The sequence below is a fragment of the Ovis aries genome, chromosome 3 (genome assembly GCF_016772045.2).
Source record: "Ovis aries strain OAR_USU_Benz2616 breed Rambouillet chromosome 3, ARS-UI_Ramb_v3.0, whole genome shotgun sequence".
Lineage (NCBI taxonomy): Eukaryota > Metazoa > Chordata > Mammalia > Artiodactyla > Bovidae > Ovis > Ovis aries.
In genome coordinates this window covers 187,868,421-187,890,215 of record NC_056056.1, presented here as the reverse complement: position 1 = coordinate 187,890,215, position 21,795 = coordinate 187,868,421, and the positions used below count along the sequence as shown (strand labels likewise).

The window sequence follows — 21,795 nt, the reverse complement described above, 5'->3', positions numbered from 1 at the left end:
GGCATAATATTTGGAGGAAGGGGGAAAGGGATTAAGAATCTCGAAATTTCAAAGACCTCCCTTTTACGAGTCCCCCTGAGCAACAACAACCAAAAAACCACTTTGAGACAAGGCTTACTGACTTGTCCAGGTGACCTTAGATTTTAATTTCAAAATCTGAAATTGCATTAAGTTCTCTCATTTGATAATTCCCTGCTTTGGGCTGCATATCTATTTCTTGGGGGGAACAAAAGAGAGTCTGCTTTATAATCTCTTAATAGCTTGAGTTATTTTTAAATTAATAAAGGAAAAAAATTTTCTCCTGATGAACTTTTTGTATCAAAATAAAGTTTTTAGAAGTAACATCATGGTGATAATACTTACTTTTCCATAAGAAAAGGGAATAATCTGAAAAAACTGAAATGTGTAGATGTTTATCAAGTACCTAAAAAGTTTGTAGAATGATAGTCCATATCGACGTTTACATGGCTGTATTTACCACCTACAAGAGCTCTGTCTTTTCCATATCAGTTTCTATACTCATGTTATTTTTACAGATTGGTCAGTTCATAAAAAATTTCCGACACTGTAGATATACTTTGTCTAAGTGCTAAATACCTCCATAATAGTTTTATATGTGAAATGAGTAATGTAGATTTACTGGGGACAAACCTGAAACTACTAGGATGTGACCTGCTTTCTTATATTTTCAAGTATTCAGAGAAGTTATAGATTTCTTATAGATTTCTAAATAGTTTTCTCTAACTTAGTTTGTTTTCTGGTAATTCTGGATGCTAAGAATCACTCAATTCTTTAAAGGATCTATCTTCATTTGAAGTTTTATTTCTTTATTTCTTGGAGTCATTTTGTTGCTTCAACAAAGCCCCACCATTCTCCATGTGACTTTGAGTAGTTGTCTACACTTCATACAGTAGTAATGAGTGAGTATGTTTGAGTGGAAGTTGGCTCTCAAAATATTTGGGGATAAAATTATTAGGCATTTTATATTTCACAAATGCTTTATTAGCATGTTCACATATGCTGTTTCTCATACTTTTGCCCTTTCCCTAAAGGATTTCCCAATCTTTCCAAGGTTATTTGGTGTTTAGAGCCTGTAATTGATTTTAAATGAAAAGGGCTACTTCCAGAAATAAGATCATCCACCCAAGAATTGAGATTGCTTATTTTTGTTTTATCTTTCTAGAATGGAAGCAGTTCAGAAAAGTAGGAATACGTGTAATTATATAAGATATTTTATATTGTATATCACACACACTATCCTATGTGAGTCAAGAAATGTTGCTGCTGCTGCTGCTGCTAAGTTGCTTCAGTCGTGTCCGACTCTGTGCGACCCCAGAGATGGCAGCCCACCAGGCTCCCCTGTCCCTGGGATTCTCCAGGCAAGAACACTGGAGTGGGTTGCCGTTTCCTTCTCCAGTGCATGAAAGTGAAAAGTGGAAGTGAAGTCACTCAGTCGTATCTGACTCCTAGCGACCCTATGAACTGCATCCTACCAGGCTCCTCCATCCATGGGATTTTCCAGGCAAGAGTACTGGAGTGGGTTGCCATTGCCTTCTCCGCAAGAAATGTTAGGTTGGTGCAAAAGTAATTGTAGTTTTGCATTGTTGAACTTTGCTATTTGATATTGGAATACATTCTTAAATGTGGTTATGTTATACATCATTTTAATGCACATTTCTTGCTTTATGTTTTTTTTTGGTAATGAATTTATTTTAGACTAGAGAAATTCTGATGTTAGACAAAAAGCAAATTTGAGTGATTTTTTTTTTTACTAGAGTTCAAATGGGTCGTAAAGCAGCAGAGATAACTTGCAACATCAACGACACATTGGCCCAGGAACTGCTAGTGAACGTACAGTGCAGTGGTGGGTCAAGGAGTTTTGCAAAGGAGACAAGAGCCTTAAAGATGAGGAGCCTGGTGGCTGACTATTGGAAGTTGACAGTGACCAATGGAGAGCCATCACTGAAGCTGATTTTAAAACTGCACGAGAAGTTGCCTAAGAGCTCAGTGGTGACCATTCTATGGTCATTCAGCATTTGAAGCTGGTTGGAAAGGTGAAAAATCTCCGTAAGTAGGTGCCTCATGAGCTGACCGAAAATAAAAAAATAATTGTCATTTCGAAGTGTTGTCTTTTATGCTATGCAACCATGAACCATTTCTTGATTGTGTTGTGACCCGAGATGAAACATGGATTTTATACAACAGCGACAATCAGCAACAACCAGCTCAGTCATTGGATCAAGAAGAAGCTCCAAAGCACTTCCCGAACCCAAACTTGCACTAAAAAAAAGTCATGTCATTGTTTACTAGTCTGCTGCCTGTCTGATCCACTGTAGGTTTCTGAATCCCAGTGAAACCATTACATCTGAGAAGTATGCTCAGCAAATCAGTGAGATGCACTGAAAACTGCATCTCTAGCAGCTGGCATTGATCAACAGAAAAGACCCAATTCTTCTCCACAATGCCTGACCACATGTCACACAACCAACACTTCAAAAGTTGAATGAATTGGGCTACGATGTTTTGCCTCATCTGCCACAGTCATCTAACCTCTCGACAACTGACTACCACTTCTTCAAGCATATTTACTTTTTGCAGGGAAAATGCTTCTACAACCAGCAGGAGACAGAAAATGCTTTCCAAGTGTTCATTGAATCCTAAAGCATGGATTTTTACACTACAGGAATAAACAAACTTATTTTTCATTGGCAAAAGTGTGTTGATTGTATTGGTCCCTATTTTGACTGATAAAGATGTGTTTGAGCCAACCAATCCATCCTAAAGGAAATCAGTCCTAAATATTCATTGGAAGGACTGATGCTGAAGCTGAAACTCCAATACTTTTTGGCCACCTGATGCGAAGAACTGACTCATTTGAAAAGACCCTGATGCTGGGAAAGATTGAAGGTGGGAGGAGAAGGGGACGACAGAGGATGAGATGGTTGGATGGCATCACTGACTCAATGGACGTGAGTTTGAGTAGGCTCCGGGAGTTGGTGATGGACAGGGAGGCCTGGCGTGCTGCAGTCCATGGGGTCACAAAGAGACAGACATGACTGAGCAATTGAACTGAACTGAGCCTAGTTATAATGATTTAAAATTCATGATATGAAACTACAATTGCTTTTTCATCAACCTAATATCTTACTCATTTCTTGAGGGCATTTGGGGAAAATAGTTTCAGTATATACTGCTCCTCCTGCCTCTCACCTCCACATGAAAACCACCTACACATAAACACAAACATGGTACTTAAGCTTGAGTACGACTCTTAAATTGTATGTGTGTCTCTTCTCAAAATAATCATAAAGGACCATGTGTAGAGGGCACTGTACTATGTCAACTAAGAAGTTACATTATTGCCAAGTTTTATTAGCATCACTGGAGGTAACAAGGTTAAAGGTACTTACCTTACCTAAACTTGCCATTAACTTCTTTCGCAGAATATAACTCATAGCCACCATAATGATTTTTTAAGCACCACAAGTATATATGAAAGTCTCATCAGTGCTGAGTAATAGTAATGGCTTTGTATTAGCTTATTTTTTTTTTTAATCTTTAAAGAAAAAAAAAAAAAACCTTTTCAACCATAAGATTTTCTCATTCTTCCTGAGGTTAGAGGAATGTGATGGTTCAAGGGGGAAAAAAAGCCAAGCCAGTAACACAGTACCAGAACTCTCTGTTATTTTACAATTGGATCATAGGGATACCTATGGTATTTGAGAACCTAATTATAGTTATACCTCATGGTGTAATTATAAGCTCCTTTCCTTCCAGACACGAAAATTAAATGGTGAAATTTCTGTGCACATACCCAGCACCCATGTGAAACAAACCCTGCTATTTCCCTACATGAAAAATAAATGTAATTGGGCCAAGTTGACATTTAGAGAGGACACACAGACTAGGAGATGGTAAAGTTGTTTATTCCTCCCCCTCAGAAAACAAAACAGTATAATTGTCATTTAAACTAGAATGTTGAATGCAACTAGCTGAGACTTTTCTTAATGATAAAGTCTTTGTAATAATGTTCTTCATCTGTGGAGAGAATTTGTGTTGACAGCTAAAAATTACACATGGGAAACTTGACACATCTGAATGTTTTCAAAATTTGCACCCAGAAATTGGTCCTCTTGTAGAATATATTATTGCATTTAATTATTTGAAAATTAAAGCTTTTTCTTCTCAACCTGCAGTCAGTATTCCTGCATTTTAAATATAAATTTTAAATGTAAATATGAATTATTGGCTGTCTCAGATCTTGACAGAAAAATGAAGACTAAAGGAATAAAGGATTACAGATTTGCCTGAGAGCTGAGTTTACAAAACCTCAGGAATGAATTAAATTTGAAATAAGTTCATTTGTTTCTGTGGTTTAGATTTGGCCTCCTTTGCCGCAGAGCCTCATGGATTCTCTCAGTTTGGGTTTTGGAAATTAAGTTGAGCTGGACTTGTGTTATCTCTTGGATTGCACTGGTGTTCAGAGGGAGACGCCAGGAGGAAGCCCAGGTTAGGTTGACATATCGCCTGCATCCCACGCACGCTACAGATGACAGGCACGTTTTAGCTGTTCCATACATAAAACAGACCTGGCTGAATCTGTGCTGGGCGGTGATACTAACAGATATAGGGCCCCAGGGACTCTTACTGTGTACTCAGTACTGTGCGAGTGCTTTCCTTCCATCAGAACAGCCAGAAGAGGTGGGTATTATTACTTAAAATTTAAGCTAAGTGGACTAATGTTTAATGCACATTGGGTAAATCGAATGTGGACTCGAAGTGAGGAAACCAAATTTAGCTCTCTTGATCCAGAACACGGGAGCCTAACCACTGTCCCCAAAGCAGTGCTGATCGTTCACTTCTGTCCACTTGAAAACTAACTTGACATTCTACATACCAAACCTTTTCTTTTGAATAATAAGTAAAACGGGGAAACAAAAGTTCCTAAGTTATCATCCCATTATGAAGAGGTAATTATTTCTAGATTGAGGCATCCCTGGTGGCTCAGAAGGTAAGGAAAAAATCTACCTGTAATACAGAAGACCTGGGTTTGATTACTGGGCCAGCAAGATTCCCTGGAGAGGGAATGGCTACCCACTCCAGTATTCTTGTCTAGGAAATCCTATGGACAGGGGAACCTGGTGAGCTATATTATATAGTCCATGGTGTCACAAAGAGTAGGATATGACTGAGTGACTAACACTTTCACAGTTAGTATTTTTGAGTTTCAGCTCTTTTAAAATGCCATTTATATAGTTTATTTATTTGGCTTTGCCAAGTCTTAGTTGTGGCATCCTGGATCTTTAGTTTCAGCATGCAACCTCTTAGTTGCTACACGTGGGATCTCGTTCCCTGATCAGGGATTGAACCTGGGTCTCCTGCATTGGGAACACGGAGTCTTGCCACTGAACCACCAGGGGAGTCCCTTCAGTTCTTTATTTATGGATAAACTATATCTTTTTTCTTGTATGCAGAATCCTCTGATGCCTTCTCATTTCCAAAGTCTTTAAAATGCCACAGAAGTCCTGGCCTTCTCTGACCTCTGCCCCTTCTCCTTCCCTCCTGGTTTACTTGGTTGCAGCCACAATTGCTTCCTCTCTGCTTCTTTAGTTCTTCTGCCCCAGGACACCTGGACTTGCTGTTCCCTCGGCTTACTCTGCAAGCTTACCCCCAGAGAACCACATGGCTCACTCATTTCCTTCAGAGCTGTGTTCTGATGTCACCATATCAGAGTCACCTTCCCTGACCAGCTCACAGAATAACAACCCTCCTCTGTGAGTTCCTTGTTTCCTTACGCTGCTTTTTTCCCTCCATGGTATTATCACTGTCTCTTATATTTTCACTTGTTTATTTGTATATTTGCTGTTTCTAGGCAGGACTTTGTTTTGTTTATTGCTATATCCATAGCAACTAGACACATGTTTAGCACACAAGTGGTTCAATATTTATTGAATAAGATAAATGGAAAGGGTGTGACTGTGCTCACATGCGTGTGCATACATGTATGTGCACAGTCTTATACATGGTGTTTTGTAGCCTCCTTAGTATGTTAGGGCTAGTATTCCATTGTATGACTATTTTGTAATTTTCAAAATTATTAGGTCATAACTTTCCTTCCAAGGAGTAGGCGTCTTTTAAATTCATGGCTGCAGTCACCATCTGCAGTGATTTTAGAGCCCCCCAAAATAAAGTCAGCCACTGTTTCCACTGTTTCCCATCTATTTCCCATGAAGTGATGGGACCAGATGCCATGATCTTAGTTTTCTGAATGTTGAGCTTTAAGCCAACTTTTTCACTCTCCACTTTCACTTTCATCAAGAGGCTCTTTAGTTCTTCTTCACTTTCTGTCATAAGGGTGGTGTCATCTGCATATCTCAGGTTATTGATATTTCTGTTGGCAGTCTTGATTCTGGCTTGCATAGTTTTGTTGATTATGAAGATGGTTATGATAATAATTTAGTAGAGTTATTTTCAGGTTTAATTGAAATAATTCAAGAGCAGTGCCAGTTTATTATTATACACTGATAAATCCAGGTAGATTGGATTACTTGTGTCATCATCTTTTTTTAACCTCAGAATATAAATGAGTATGGTAGGCATAATCCTAAAGGTGTCCTCCCAGGATTTCTGTCATTTGGTTGTTCAGTCAGCACTAATCCAAGTACAGCTGTGAAGGAATAGCATGCTGTAAGGTAGGGAGAGAAGCCTCAATTGTCTAGGTGTTGGAATTCAGCATTAAATAATTTTCTTGTTGAAGTATATTTATTTTACAATGTTGTGTTAGTCTGAGGTGTATAGCAAAGTGATGCAGTTATACATATGTTAATATATATTCTTCTTCAGATTCTTTTCCGTAATAGGTTATTATAATATATTGAATGTAGTTACCTCTGCTATTTCTTTTTGTAAAGAAGTTCTTTTGTTTCATTTTTTAAAGATTCCACTTACAAGTGCTATCACATGATAGTTTATCTTTCTCTGACTTACTTCACTTAGTGTGGTAATCTCTAGGGCCATACATGTTGCAAATAACATTATTTCATTCTTTTTTATGGCTCAGTAGTATTCCGTTTGTGTATGTCCCCTGTCTTCTTTATCCATCATCTGTCAGTGGACATTTATGTTGCTCCCATGTCTTGACTTGTAACTAGTGCAGCTGCGAACATGGGGTGTATGTATCTTTTTGAATTAGTGTTTTTGTCTTTTCTGAAGATAAACGCAGGAGTGGGATTGCTGGATCATGTGATAGCTCTGTTTGTAGTTTTTTATGGAATCTTCATACTGTTCTACATAGTAGTTACAGCAGTTTACATTCCAGGTGGGCAAACTTTAATTACTTAAGCCTTTAAAAACAGAAGACTCAGAGAGATGGGAGAAGGCAATGGCACCCCACTCCAGTACTGTTGCCTGGAAAATCCTATGGACGGGGGAGCCTGGTAGGCTGCAGTCCATGGGGTCGCTAAGAGTCTGATACGACTGAGCGACCTCACTTTTACTTTTCACTTTCATGCACTGGAGAAGGAAACGGCAACCCACTCCAGTGTTCTTGCCTGGAGAATCCCAGGGACGGGGAAGCCTGGTAGGCTGCCGTCTATGGGGTCGCACAGAGTCAGACACGACTGAAGTAACTTAGCAGCAGCAGCAGAGAGATGGGGCAGAAGGAAGGAGGCAGGAGGAGAGGCGAGGCAGGAAGGCAGCTGAGAGGGACCTGACCCGCCATTGCTGACTTTGTATGAGGCACCGAGCCAAGTGGTCTCTAGAAGTTGAGAACAATCCCTGGACCATCGCCAGGAAGGAAATGGGGATCTCACTCCTACAACCACAGAATGAATTCTGCCCACACTCTGAATGAGCTCATCCACAGAGATTCCAGAGAGGAGCACAGCCTTGCCGCTATCATGATTCTGCCTGTGAACCCTGGGGTAGACACCCAGCTGAGCCACGCTGTGCCCTGACTTCTGATCCACAGAAACTGTGAGATGACAGATAGGTGGTGTTTCAGGCTGAATTTGTGGTCATTTGCTGTGGCAGCAGTAGAAAACGAGCATTGTGAGTTTGAGAAATAAGGCCAGTATTGGAAGGAGGTTTGGCCACTGCTGCTATAATCTTTAGCTGTAGCATTTCTGAATGAACATTGCCTCAGCGTTTTCTCCTTCGAGAGGTTTATCTGCTGGAAAGCCTGGGAAATTCATGGAATCAGTGAGTGCATCTTTTCCTCATGATCAATGCTCAAGATAGAAGGACACGCCATGCGTTCTAATCATCTGTCCTTTTTTTGTCAGCTTTTTCATTGTGTTACTTTCTCATGACCAGTGTACTATGTGTGCTTGGATTAAAGTTTAAAGTCTACAGTTGATGCCCACCTTTTCAGAAAGAAAGTTTTGGCTTCTGGCTGAAATTTGGAAAATGGACCTTGGGATTATTCCTGGAGATCATCTGAAATTCCTGGATTTTGTAATACCTTTATTTACTTAGCTCTCCTTTTTTCCATGTCCATTACCTTTCTTTGTCCACCCTCAATATTTTCAATCACTTTTTGAAAGTTATTGAGTTTGGGTCTATAAGAAGAGAAAAGAACTTGAATTTTGTGGATCACTGGGCCCTTCTGACTTCGCTCCGCAGCTTTGGGACTCTGTGTCTGGCAGCCCTTAGAATGCGTGATTCTTATTCATCCTTCAATATAATCATGTGTTAGTTCATGCCTGGGCCTTAGGGGCAGCTCTTGGCAGTTAAATCCTTACGTGTCATATCTTAGTCTTTTTAATAACATGCATGCAAAAATATTTTTACAGATGATTATTTTCATCCATGTAATACTGATTTCTGTCAGCTTTATTTTTACCTTAATTCTTAAAACTCTTAAGTTACAAAAGTATTATGCGCTCATTGTAATGCAAATAATATCATAGTATTAAAAAATTGAAACTGTTCCCTATTCTTTTTTTCCACTCTAGACCCCTTCCAAATCCTCTGTAATTAACACAATTAAAGATTGTTTGAATATCCTCCTAGACATATGCAACATTCATGCACACAGATAATGCAAATCCAGAATTTTTTATTAACTTACAGAAACACTGTCATACTGTTGGTTTTCTTGGAAGCTCCCTTTTTTCCTTCTCCAATGTGTCATGAAACATCTTTCCATGTTTATATACAGTTGACTGTTGAACAACATGGGTTTGAACTGCACAGGTCCACTTACACAGGAACCACAGGAACTTTTTTCACTAAATATGTACCACACTGTTTACATGATCCCCTGTTGACAGAATCCTTGGATGCAGAACCACAGATCCCAAGGGCTGAATGTGAGTTATATGCAGATCTTTAAATGTGCAGGGAATTGGTGCCCCTAACCTTCCCACCTCCATGTTGCTCAAGAGTCAACTGTATATAGAGCTCTCTCAGGTCTGATAATGACTGTACAGTGTCCTATGGGAGAAGGAAATGGCAACCCACTCCAGTATTCCTCCCTGGTGAATCCCAGGGACAGGGGAGCCTTGTGGGCTACAGAATGTGGGGTTGCAGAGTCAGACATAATTGAGTGTGCACATGCGTGTGTGCACGTGCACACACCGTGTTCTATTGGATGTGTGTGTGTGTGTGTGTGTGTCGCTCAGTCATGTCCAACTCTTTGTGACCCCATGGACTGTAGCCCGCCAGGCTCCTCTGTCCATGGGATTCTTCAGCTATTGGACATACAAGCTGTATTTTTTATATTTACGTGGTTTCTAATTATTCATTACCTCTGAAGTGTTGCCATGGGCATTTAGATACCTAGGTCATTTTTTTTTTGTAGAGTCTTATGGTTGGAGTTGAAAGCTAGTAAGGTATGTGTATTTAAAGTGTTGATAGATACTGCTAAGCTTTCTTTCAATAAGGTGTATTGATTTACACTCCTCCCCATGATTTAGTAGACTCTTTGAAGGACACCTAAGAAACTTGGTAGTAGTAGATTTTAAGAGGAGGAACTGGTGTCTAGGGTATAGGAGAGGGATGAAAACTTAACTTTTTTAAAAAAGTTTTCTTCATTTTTGGCTGCATTGGGGCTTAGTTGCAGCACACAGGCTTAGTTGCTCCACAGCGTGTGGGCTCTTAGTTCACCAACCAGGAACTGAACTCACGTCCTCTATTCTGGAAGGTAGATTCTTAACCATTGGTCACCAGGGAAGTCCTGAGACTTAATTTTTAGAACAGGTTCTTTCGTACCTTTAAATGTTGTGCTTTGGGCATGCATTATCTCTTCAGAGAAAAACAGCAGTGGCCACACCGTTGCATGTCCTCTGGTCCCACACCTTACAGGTATTCTGCCTCACCAGTCTCTTTAGTAATATTTGAAATAAAAGATCTCATTTAAATGTATATTTCTTTGATGATTAGAAAGGTTGATTTAGTTTCATTTTACTGAATTTTAATTAAAATTGTTTTAAGTAAGGAATACATTCTCACCATAAGAGCAAATAACCCAAACATTGAAGATAAAGCCTTAATCGCCCATCCCTGCCCCTTCGTGGTGCTGCCATGCTTGCTGTTCCCGGCAGAGCTGCTAGGCTGCCAGTTGGGGTGTAACTTTGTAGGATTAGTCTCTGCATTTAATATGTCATTTTGTTTTGTGTGTGTTTCTTTTCAACATAAAGGTACTTAGGGAATATGTAGACTCCGCAGACTGAGGCACCAGGCCAGCAGGTGTGAGCACTGACTGGGTCCCTTCCCTCTATACGTGCATGTGCTGTGGGGGACACCAAGAACTTACTGAACTTCAAACTTTTGATCTTCTTTCTTCTCGAAAACTTGAGATAATGTATACAGTCCTCTGCATATAAGAACAAAGAATGAGTGTATTTTTATCTCCAAAATCATATTTGGAAGGAAGTCAAGTGTGTAGTTGAAAAGCCATTGACATTCACATGGCTCATTTCACAAAAATATAATTCTTTGAACTTAATTTATCATTGGTTAGCAAGCTTGGTTATATTTTCACTTTTTCTAGGAGTTGAATAGCAAGGAGAAGATGTGCTAATAAATTTTTGCAGAACTAACTTTTCCCTTTTGTACTAATCATACTAGTTTTTACTTTCCTCCCAAAGTCTCCCATTTCTTCCACTTAACCTTTGATGTGTGGTCTGTCCTCTAATATTTTTATACAGATGATAACTTTCAAGTTCCTGCCCGAAGAGTTCCAGGATGACTCTTTTTATCTTGCCTTCCAGGTCTCCTCCATTCCCCCTCCCTCCTCCTAATCCACTCTTTGTTCCCACAATGTGTCCTCTGCACTCTCCCAGGACACCAACCCCTTTGGACTCTCCATCAAGGGCAGGTCTTCTCACTGAGGTCCCCCCATCACCCCAGGACCCTTGTCCTCCTGTCCTCTGCTGCAGCTGTCCTGAGGTCTCTGCTTTCAGGCTGTAGGGCACTGCCAGGCAACATGATGAATCCCTGCTCTCTTTAGTGGACCAACAGACAACAACTCTTTGGTTATTCATCTCCTGTTTGACTTCCTAACCCATTTCCTTCGATGACTATTACAATGGCTTTTCACAGTTTTCAAGTCTCAGTCTAGCGTCCTCACTCTCTAAGGATGACATCATCTCCTTTTTTTAATTGAAAGGATGTAGGTCAGGGATCACAGACTCAACTGCCCAGAGAGGCCTTCTGAATTACTGAAATGAAAGAGGAGATGGGCAGGTGACAGCCACATTAGTTGTCCTGTGGAAGCCTGACCTGGTGTCGCCAATCTTTCTCTTTTTTCTAGAAAAGTCAAGAGTCTGGTTTTCTAGGTGAAATCTCTACAGTTTAAGTCATAGTCTTTTGAAACTCTTTGGAGGACGACAGAGCACATCTGACAGCTGGTTGTCTTTACTTTCAAGCTTCATTTTCTTTCTCTGCCTTAACATATTTCGGTCTTTTCATTTGCCTCTTTTTTTTTTTTTTTGTCTCCAGGGTCACTTGTTTTCTTTCTTGAGTATTCAGTTGTTTCCTCACCATCACCTTTTTTTTTCTTTTCAAAAAATAAAAGCTTTTTGTATTATATTAGAATATAGCTGATTAACAATGTTGTGATAGTTTCAGGTGGACATCCAGAGGGACTCAGCCATATATATACATGTATCCATTCTCCCCCGAGCTCCCCTCCCATCCAGGCTGGCACATAACATTGAGCAGAATTCCATGTGCTGTACAGTCTGTCTTTGTTGGTTATCTGTTTTAAAGATAGCTGTGTGCACATGATCATCCCCAACTCCCTGACTATCCCTTTCCCCATCCTTCCCCCTGGCAGCCATAAGTTCATTCTCCAGGTCTGAGTCTGTTTTTGTTTTGTCTGTACATTTGTGTCATTTCTTTTTTGATTCCATGTATAACTCCATATCACCTCTGATCTGCATAAGGACCTTCAGAAGGTCCCCGTTCCGGAAGAACAAATAATTCTTCAGTGTTCTTGTCTATATCCCGTCTTTTCTTTCTTCTTTTTGAGTTTGTTGAACAAGTGGTAACATTCATTGCTTTTACCTCCTCACTCACTCCTTTAACCTCTCCCATCTGTCCGTTGTCTTCACAACTCCTCTGAAGCTCTTTCATTCTTTGAATTCAACCATCTGTAGTAACCTGCGTATTCTTCTCTAAACAATACTTCTTCATCTGTTTTCACTAGCCTGCCTTACATATTACCTCTCTGAGGTTTTCTCACTGGCCCACTCTCGACACTTCTCCTGTTGGTTCTGGTAGCCCACAGTTTGTAATATGCCAGTCCATCAGATTCAACACATTCCAATAGGATTTATTATATCACTTCTCTCCCACCCCCAGCTCTTTGAACTGATTTCTATCAGTATTAATGGCACCGCTATTTTCACTAGACATTTAGGTTCAAAACTTTGCTGCTATGTTTGAGTTCTCCTCCATCTCTTCTCTCATGTTATGTTAATATTTTCTCCATATATAATATAACTGATATTTGTGTCTTCTTTTCTTTTACTTGACTAAATTAGGATAGAGGTGGTCTTCTCCTGCCTTGGCACATCCATGTTAATTTATATAAAATGAAACTCTGACCATGCCACTCACTGGCTGAGGAAACCTCTGTTTTTTGCCAAATCTAGTCCAGTCTTTTGACTACCACTTGTCAAAGGCTTTTAGAATCTAGCCACCTCTCTCACTGCCCTTTTACTCCATCCAATCGGAACACTGCCATTCTCTGACCCCCACCAGACTCTTGTTTTCTCCGAAATTCTGTCTCTTTGTTTCTTCTACTCCTTTCTGTGGTCTATTAAACTTCTACACATTGTGTAAACTTTCATCCTACCCATCATCTCTTTTTTAAAAAGTGCCCCCCGTAACTACCCTTAACTCTGAGTTACTTGCCCCACCTAATTTTTCCCCAACCATTTTATCTGCCCCTCTCATGTTATATTACATTATGGATAATTAGTATACCTCTCTTCCCTCCTGCTCCTGCTGCTAAGTCAGTGCAGTTGTGTCCGACTCTTAGCAACCCCACGGACTGCAGCCTACTGCTCCTCCATCCATGGGATTTTCCAGGCAACAATGGAGTGGGGTGCCATTGCCTTCTCCACATCCCTCCTGATGGATTATAAACTTCTTTTAAAGACTGTGCTTTTAAGGTTTCACTCCCTGCAGCACGTAGCCCAGTGGTAGGTACTGAATATATATTTTAAATGAGAACTTTAGGGTTATTACTAATTAAAACATAGACCATTGAATGCCCCCCTCCCCACTGAAATTCAGCAAATAATTCGTGAAGTGTCTGTGCTAAATAAACATCATGCTTGACACATGATAGGCTCTTTGTGAAAGTAAACAGAAGTTGCTGCGCCTCACTTGAATGCTTCCTAGACGGGCAAGTAGATTAGTTCTGTGGTGGTTCAAGGAGAGCTGATTCTGCCTACTGTTTGCAAAATATGGAAGATACTGTATCACACAGCAGGGGTAGTTTTTGTTCAGAAGTGCTGTTTAAACAGAAATTGGCAAGAACTCAACGATTTAGAGTAGTCACTTAGTTGGAGAAGAAAAGAGGGGACACTTTAAGGTTGAGCTTTAATTTTGAGGAGGAGACTTTCAATTTTAAGTAGAGGTAATCATGATTTAAAAAGGATAGTAATGACAGCTTTGTTTGTTTGTTTGAGAGCTTACTGTGTGCTGGCGTCTTTTTCTCAATGAACTCAGAGAATCTCCCACAGTAGTTGTGAAGTTGTGCATGCATGCATGCTCAGTCGTTTTTGACTCTTTAGTGACCCCATGGCCTGCAGCCCACTAGCCTCCTCTGTCCCTGGGATTTTTCCAGGCAAGGATACTGGAGTGTGTTGCCATTTCCTCCTCCAGGGGATCTTTCCCTCCCAGGGATCAAACCCACATGTCCCACCTTGGCAGGCAGATTCTTTACTACTGAGCCACCTGGGAAGCCCAGTTGTAAGGCATTATCTCCATTTCACAGATAGGACCCTGAAGCACAGAAAAGTAAGCTGGTTAAAGGCCACACAGCTGGAGAGTGGTAGAGCTGGGGTTCAGCCCAAAGGCCTGTTCTAGAGCCGTGCAACCCCAGCCCCTGTCCACTTCATGCTGGTTTTCTTCATTGTACCATGTGATACCTGTATCTACCTAATTATCAACAAAGGTCAGGAAAATATTAACCAACTTGAATATTTAAAGTGAACTAGATCATGTTAAAATTGAACTTGGGAATGCAGTGAGACTGTGGGACACTCTACAGGACAAATAACCCAGTTTCTTCAATAAATAACTTGTCGGGAGAAAGAACAGAGATGAAGGAGGAAACCTATAGATTAAAAATTCTTAGGAAACTTCATAGAAAATGTCTGTATGCACCTTCCCTCAATTTTGTTACAAAACCTACAGTGGCTCTTAAAAAGTAGTCTTTAAAAAAATGTGCACCTCCCCAAATTCTTAACAAACCTATCAACCAACCACCATGGTGGACTCTGAGGAGTTCCTAATGTAAACAAAGAAATAGTCTTTTAAAATACAACTTCTTTGAGACAGTTGAAAATATGATTAACTGGAAATGTGGTGGTATTGAAATAGAAATTCCTCTTCCTAACAATAAAAAGTATTGCTAATTTGGGAGGATATGATAATAGTTTTATAGTTATATTATATTTTAGAGATGCATTAATATCCATGGACGAAATGTTAGAATTTCTGGGATTTGCTTCAAGGTAATGTGAAATTATGAACTTGCAGATGTTCAAGCTGATTTTAGAAAAGGCAGATCAAATTGCCAACATCTGCTGGATCATCGAAAAAGCAAGAGAGTTTCAGAAAAAACATCTATTTCTGCTTTATTGACTATGCCAAAGCCTTTGACTGTGTGGATCACAATGAACTGTGGAAAATTCTTCAAGAGATGGGAATACCAGACCACCTGACCTGCCTCTTGAGAAACCTATATGCAGGTCAGGAAGCAACACTTAGAACTGGACATGGAACAACAGACTGGTTTCAAATAGGAAAAGGAGTACGTCAAGGCTGTATATTGTCACCCTGCTTATTTAACTTCTATACAGAGTACAACATGAGAAATGCTGGGCTGGAAGAAGCACAAGCTGGAATCAAGATTGCAGGGAGAAATCTCAATAACCTCAGATATGCAGATGATACCACCCTTATGGCAGAAAGTGAGGAGGAACTAAAGAGCCTTGATGAAAGTGAAAGAGGAAAGTGAAAAAGTTGGCTTAAAGCTCAACATTCAGAAAACGAAGATCATGGCATCTGGTCCCATCACTTCATGACAAATAGATGGGGAAACAGTAGAAACAGTGTCAGACTTTATTTTTGGGGGCTCCAAAATCACTGCAGATGGTGATTGCAGCCCTGAAATGAAAAGATGCTTACTCCTTGGAAGAAAAGTTATGACCAACCTAGATAGCGTATTGAAAAGCAGAGACATTACTTTGCCAACAAAGGTCCGTCTAGTCAAGGCTATGGTTTTTCCAGTGGTCATGTGTGGATGTGAGGGTTGGACTGTGAAGAAAGCTGAGTGCTGAAGAATTGATGCTTTTGAACTGTGGTGTTGGAGAAGACTCTTGAGAGTCCCTTGGACTGCAAGGAGATCCAACCAATCCATTCTAAAGGACATCAGTCCTGGATGTTCTTTGGAAGGAATGATGCTAAAGCTGAAACTCCAGTACTTTGGCCACCTCATGCAAAGAGTTGACTCATTGGAAAAGACTCTGAGGCTGGGAGGGATTGAGGGCAGGAGAAGGGGACAACAGAGGATGAGATGGCTGGATGGCATCACCGACTCAATGGACGTGAGTTTGAGGGAACTCCGGGAGTTGGTGATGGACAGGGAGGCCTGGCATGCTGTGATTCATGGGATCGCAAAGAGTCGAACATGACTGAGCGACTGAACTGAACTGAATGTGGGATTATGGGTGGAAGAGAGTGTAGATAGAATGGGATTGGCTGTGGGTCTCGATTGTTGAAGCTGATAATGGGCCCCTGCACTCATTAATCTGCTTATATTTTTATATCTTTGAAAATTTCCATAATAAAAGTTGGGGCGGAAGGGAGCAGGTAAATTCAACTTATGGTGCTATTTCTAAGTCCAAGGAGTTGTTTAGCCTTCTTCAGGTTTTATCCTGACTCAGTATTCAGACCAAGTATAATTAGACACTGATTCAAACCCAAGATAAATTTTGTATCTCTTGATCATTATGGAGAAACTCCAAATTAAAAAAAAAAAAATTAAGGGCATTGGAAAAATAGTAAAATTTGCCTTCAATCTGGCTTCTGTTTCTTCTTAAGAGAGGACACTGAACAAACTCACGGTTGCCTCCAAAAGCCAAAGCCTATCCTCACATCACAAAGGAGAGTTGTTAGGGTCTGATGGGAAAGAGGAATCAGTTACGGCTGGTCAGACAGCTGAGCATATGTAACAACAGTAGGATCAGAAGGTTTTTTTTTTTTTTTTTTCCTTCATGTTTTCTGGATCTTTGGGCTTCCCTCATAGCTCAGAAGGCAATGGCACCCCACTCCAGTACTCTTGCCTGGAAAATCCCATGGATGGAGGAGCCTGGTGGGCTGCAGCCCACAGGGTCGCTAAGAGTTGGACATGACTGAGCGACTTCACTTTCATGCATTGGAGAAGGAAATGGCAACCCACTGCAGTGTTCTTGCCTGGAGAATCCAGGACTGGGAGCCTGGTGGCCTGCCGTCTGTGGGGTTGCACAGAGTCGGACACGACTGATGCGACTTAGCAGCAGCAGCAGCAGCAGCAGGAACAACAGCAGCAGCATAGCTCAGTTGGTAAAGAAACCGCCTGCAGTGCAGGAGACCCTGGTTCTATTCCTGGATTGGGAAGATCCGCTGGAGAAGGGATAGGCTATCCACTCTAGTATTCTTGGGCTTACCTTGTGGCTCAGCTGGTAAAGAATCTGCCTGCAATGTGGGAGACCTGGGTTCGATCCCTGGGTTGGGAAGATCCCCTGGAGAAGGGAAAGGCTACCCACTGCAGTATTCTGGCCTGTAGAATTCCATGGACTTTACAGTCCGTGGGGTCACAAAGAGTGAAACACCACTGAGTGACTTTCACTTTCTGGGTCTTGGGCAAGTTTCATTCTTTCTCTCAGAAAGCATTTATATATGTTTTATTGCTGACTGTTAAAAATCAGGGTTTTTAAGGAAAATGTTCTTTTTCTAATAATGACATATTGCTCAAAGTGGTTTCTGACAGCTTGATTTGATTGTGAATTATGCTTCCTCACTCATTTCTGTAGAATATCAAGCTGCCAGCATCCTGCCTTTCTTTACTGAGCTCCTCTGGTTCAGCTTTCTAAAGATGTTTAGGGTGAGGAGTGGTGGCTGAGGGGCCTTAGTTTGCTCTGGAGGCAGGTGTGATGCCAGGATGTTCTCTGCTCACTGGTGGTGTGTGAGTGTGGTGGGTCAGACAGCCACACAGCCTTTTCCCAGCAGCCTTCGGCATCCTTTGGTTCCTGCCCTCTCATTCTCATGCCTCCCTCTCCAGGACCCCTTCCTTCTCCCAGGCCCTTCCTTCCTTCCTATGGTCTTTTTTAAAGTTTTTATTGGAGTATAGTTGCTTTACAGTGTTGTGTTTCTGTTGTACAGCAAAGTAAATCAGCTGTATGTTTACATATGGTGGTGGTGGTTTAGCTGCTGTGTCATGTCTGACTCTTTGAGACCTCGCGGACTGTGGCCTGCCAGGCTCCTCTGTCCACGGGATTATCTCAGGCAAGAATACTCGAGTCGGTTGCCATGCCCTCCTCCAGGGATCTTCTTAACCCAGGGATCAAACTCAGTTCTCCTGCTTGGAGGCGGATTCTTTACCAACTAACCCATACCCCCTCTTTTTTGAATTTCCTTCCCATTTAATCCTCACAGAACACTGAGTAGGGTTCCCTGAGCTATGAAGTTGATTCTCTTTAGTTATCTATTTTATGCATAGTATTAATAGTGTATATATGTTAATCCCAATCTCCCAATTAATTCTGTCCCTCCTTTCCACCCTGGTATCCATACATATTGTTCTCTGCTGTCCATGTCTATATTTTTGTTTGCAAATAAAATTCTTCAGTGGCTTTGTTATCGCGACTGGTTTTTTCAGCGCTGGCACCCTTTTGTCTTTAGGTATTCTCCCTGGCACTTCGCAAAAGCCATCTTGTCAGTGACCACTTTCAAACTGATGGAGTCCAATCACAAATGAATCCAGGCTTCTTTCTTGAACTCCACACCTGTTCTCCCAACTCCATTGTATGTATTTACCCTGTGGCTCGATGGGCCTTGCAGTTGCAGTATGATCAACATTTAATTGTCACCCCCCATATGATACACACACATGCACGCACTTTGTTTTCCATTCTCTTCTGCGTTCTGTCACCAGACATCAGAAGCCATAGAGCCATTGTTGACCCCCATCCTTCATCCTTTGATAAGTCTCCTAAAGCTTCTCTCAGCCTCCTTCTCCCCTCCATTTTCTCTGCTAGTTCACACCTTTGGAAGCCAGTTGTTGCATCCCTGCTTCCAAATTTGACATTGTCTCCAGAGTGATCTTTTAAAAATGAAATTTGATTGTTTTTCTCCTGCTTTAATGCCTTCTGCAGTTGTCTCTAAAACTTTGTTAGGAAACTGCTGTCACTAAATTTGTGAGCACCTCTTCCAGTCTGTGTATATTTATTATAATTAATATATATATTATTGCATGAATATATTAGATATTATAAACACATAGTGGTAGGAATTAATAGGATATAATGTTTTAAAATAAATACTCTGTTTTTAAAATTGTTGGCTATTTTTCCTCCCTCTCAATCAATAATAATTTTAGTGAGAATAATGCTTCTTTATTTAAAAAAAATCTATTTCTACTTTGTTGTACAGTAATTTTAACATCTGTTTCAAAGTTCAGTTTATTTATATAATTATAAATTTTTAAGTTGTCATTATTGAAAAAGTTAATTTAGAAGACATATAGATCCAAATGGGAGGCATGCAGTGACTACTACTTGTTCGTTTTTAATCCATCCGCTCCAGAAAAGTTTGGCTGAAATCAGCCAGTCAGTTGCAGTCTAGTGTAGTATTCTGAGGGGTTAAGACTAGAATCCTGACTTGGCTGTTTACTAAATTAGGTACTTTGCTTAATCTGTGTCTTAGTTTTTGTATCTGTGAAATGAGGAAATAATATTCTCTACGTCAGGGACAGATTGAATGATTAACGCTCATCAAGCACTGATGCCTGATCCACAAACAGTGAGCCATCAGTAAGTGGTAGCTGTTTTTTTCTTCTTTAATGTTAATGAATTATTTTTAAAAAGAATGGGAATATGCCACAGTTTCCTACTTTTAATAGGGCTTTAAAAAGTAAAACTCTTAATTTTGTACTTTAAGACAAGATTAGACAGATTGTTTCTTTTGATATGTGTAAAATGGTAACTCAAGGCTGCTTAATATACATTTTTGGTTACCATTTTGAATGAAAATTTCCCTATGTTTTAATTTATATTTTTCTCATATGAGCTTGGGGCTTAAAATTTTTTTCCTTAGAAGTATAAACACTTAAATAAAGTTGTACTTTATATCATCTATAGTAGTCATTTCTTTTATCCAATATGGCATTTCTATTAGCATCTGTAATAAGAGGATGCCTATAATGTTATTCCTCCCGTTTGATGGATGAGGAAACTTGAGGCTTACTTAATTAGGCTAAGTAACTTGACCAGAATCATATAGGTGAAAAGTTATGGATATGAAATATTAAAACCCAGGCTGATCTATGCCAAAGTCTACACTTTCAGTCATCATGCTCTGCTCCCTTTGACAGAAATAATATATGATCTTCATTGTAAAATTATATAGATAATCAAAAAGGAAAATAAAACTATATTCGTCTGATATTCCACCACTGTCGGCATGTTAGGCTGTGATAGCATATCGCAGAGGAAGAGAGAAGACCTATCACAGACAGACTCTGGGAGTAGGAGAGGGTTTTTTAAAAGAAATAGTTACTTGTTTTTTATTCAGCTATGTCAGGTCTTAGTTGTGGCATGCAGGATCTTCAGTTGTGGCATGCAAACGCTTTGTTGCAGCATGTGGGATCTAGTTTCCTGACCAAGGATCGAACCCGGGTTCCCTGCACTGGAAGCTTGAAGTCTTAGCCTCTGAACCACCAGCGAGATCCCATAAAAAAACATGTGAACAGCTGTCCCTTCATTTGCCATTGTGTGTGTACGTGTGTGTGTGTGCACATGCGTGTGTGAGCTCAGTCACGTCTGACTCTTGACAAACCCAAGTATTGTAGCCTGCCAGGCTCCTCTGTCCATGGAATTTCCCAGGCAAGAGTGAGTTGCAGTTTTCCTCCTCCAGGCAATCTTTCCTACCCAGGGGTCAAACTTGGCATCTCCTACATTGTCAGGCAGATTCTTTACCACAGTACTACCTGGGAAGCCCTTGCCACTATACCCTCCTTCCCATTTCTCTCTAGTGAGAGATACGTGACTGGTAGTAGACTTTTGCAGGGTCAGTGATGAAGAGGAAGAACAAAGTATTGAAAACCATAGATGATTATCCTTCCTGATTGTTTACCCTGTGTACCTGTATATTTACAAAAATTAACTAATGTCTCATGAAGGTCCTTGGTGTCATTAACCCTTGGTAACCATAGCCCTCTCACGTTGGCTTGCTTAGTGTTCTGTCTAATGGATGTACTTCAGTGTAGCTGTTGATAGACACAGTTAAATTGTTGCTATTTTTCTTATCAAGATTATAAATAATATTGTGAAAATTAGATACAAAAATTTTTGCTCACTTGTTGAAACATTTAGTTTAACTTAGTTAGTATGGAGTGCTGGATCAAAGACTATTATATTTTTAAGGCTTATGATAACCACTGCCAGTTGCCAATATTCCCTAGGAAAAACCATCTCCCAATTTGGCTCCCATTAAAATGAGAAAGAGGAAAGGATAGGGAAAGAAAGGGAACAATATTTTAATGGCATGAAGAAGATGGAAAAGTCAGGGTGTCAGCCTTGGATGGTGTGATTTGAAAGAAGTGGGTTGCCTTTTTGTGGACTGGAACCTCTCATGATAAAGGTAAACTGCATATTGTCCCTTGTATTTGCTTTCTTTTTTTTTTTTTTGAATGTTAGGGGTACATGAGGACTGGAGCACTGAATGTTTTCTCCTATGTCCTTTTTTAGAATTGCTCTGGATTCTCTTTTGAGATTTAGAAAATTTATAGGTCATTGTGTCTTTCTGATTATGGAAGCTGAAAATCAACTAGGTATTTTAACTGGTGTTTTTCTA

The 21,795-nt window shown here is 40.3% G+C and overlaps 1 protein-coding gene and 1 pseudogene across 36 annotated transcripts in view; both read left to right on the top strand.

Moving 5' to 3' along the window:
- Positions 1–21,795, top strand: part of PPFIBP1 (PPFIA binding protein 1) — a 206,946-nt gene that overhangs the window by 30,959 nt on the left and 154,192 nt on the right. The gene's annotated exons all lie outside the window — the stretch shown is intronic.
- On the top strand, positions 1,783–20,371 carry LOC132659472 (histone-lysine N-methyltransferase SETMAR-like; annotated as a pseudogene).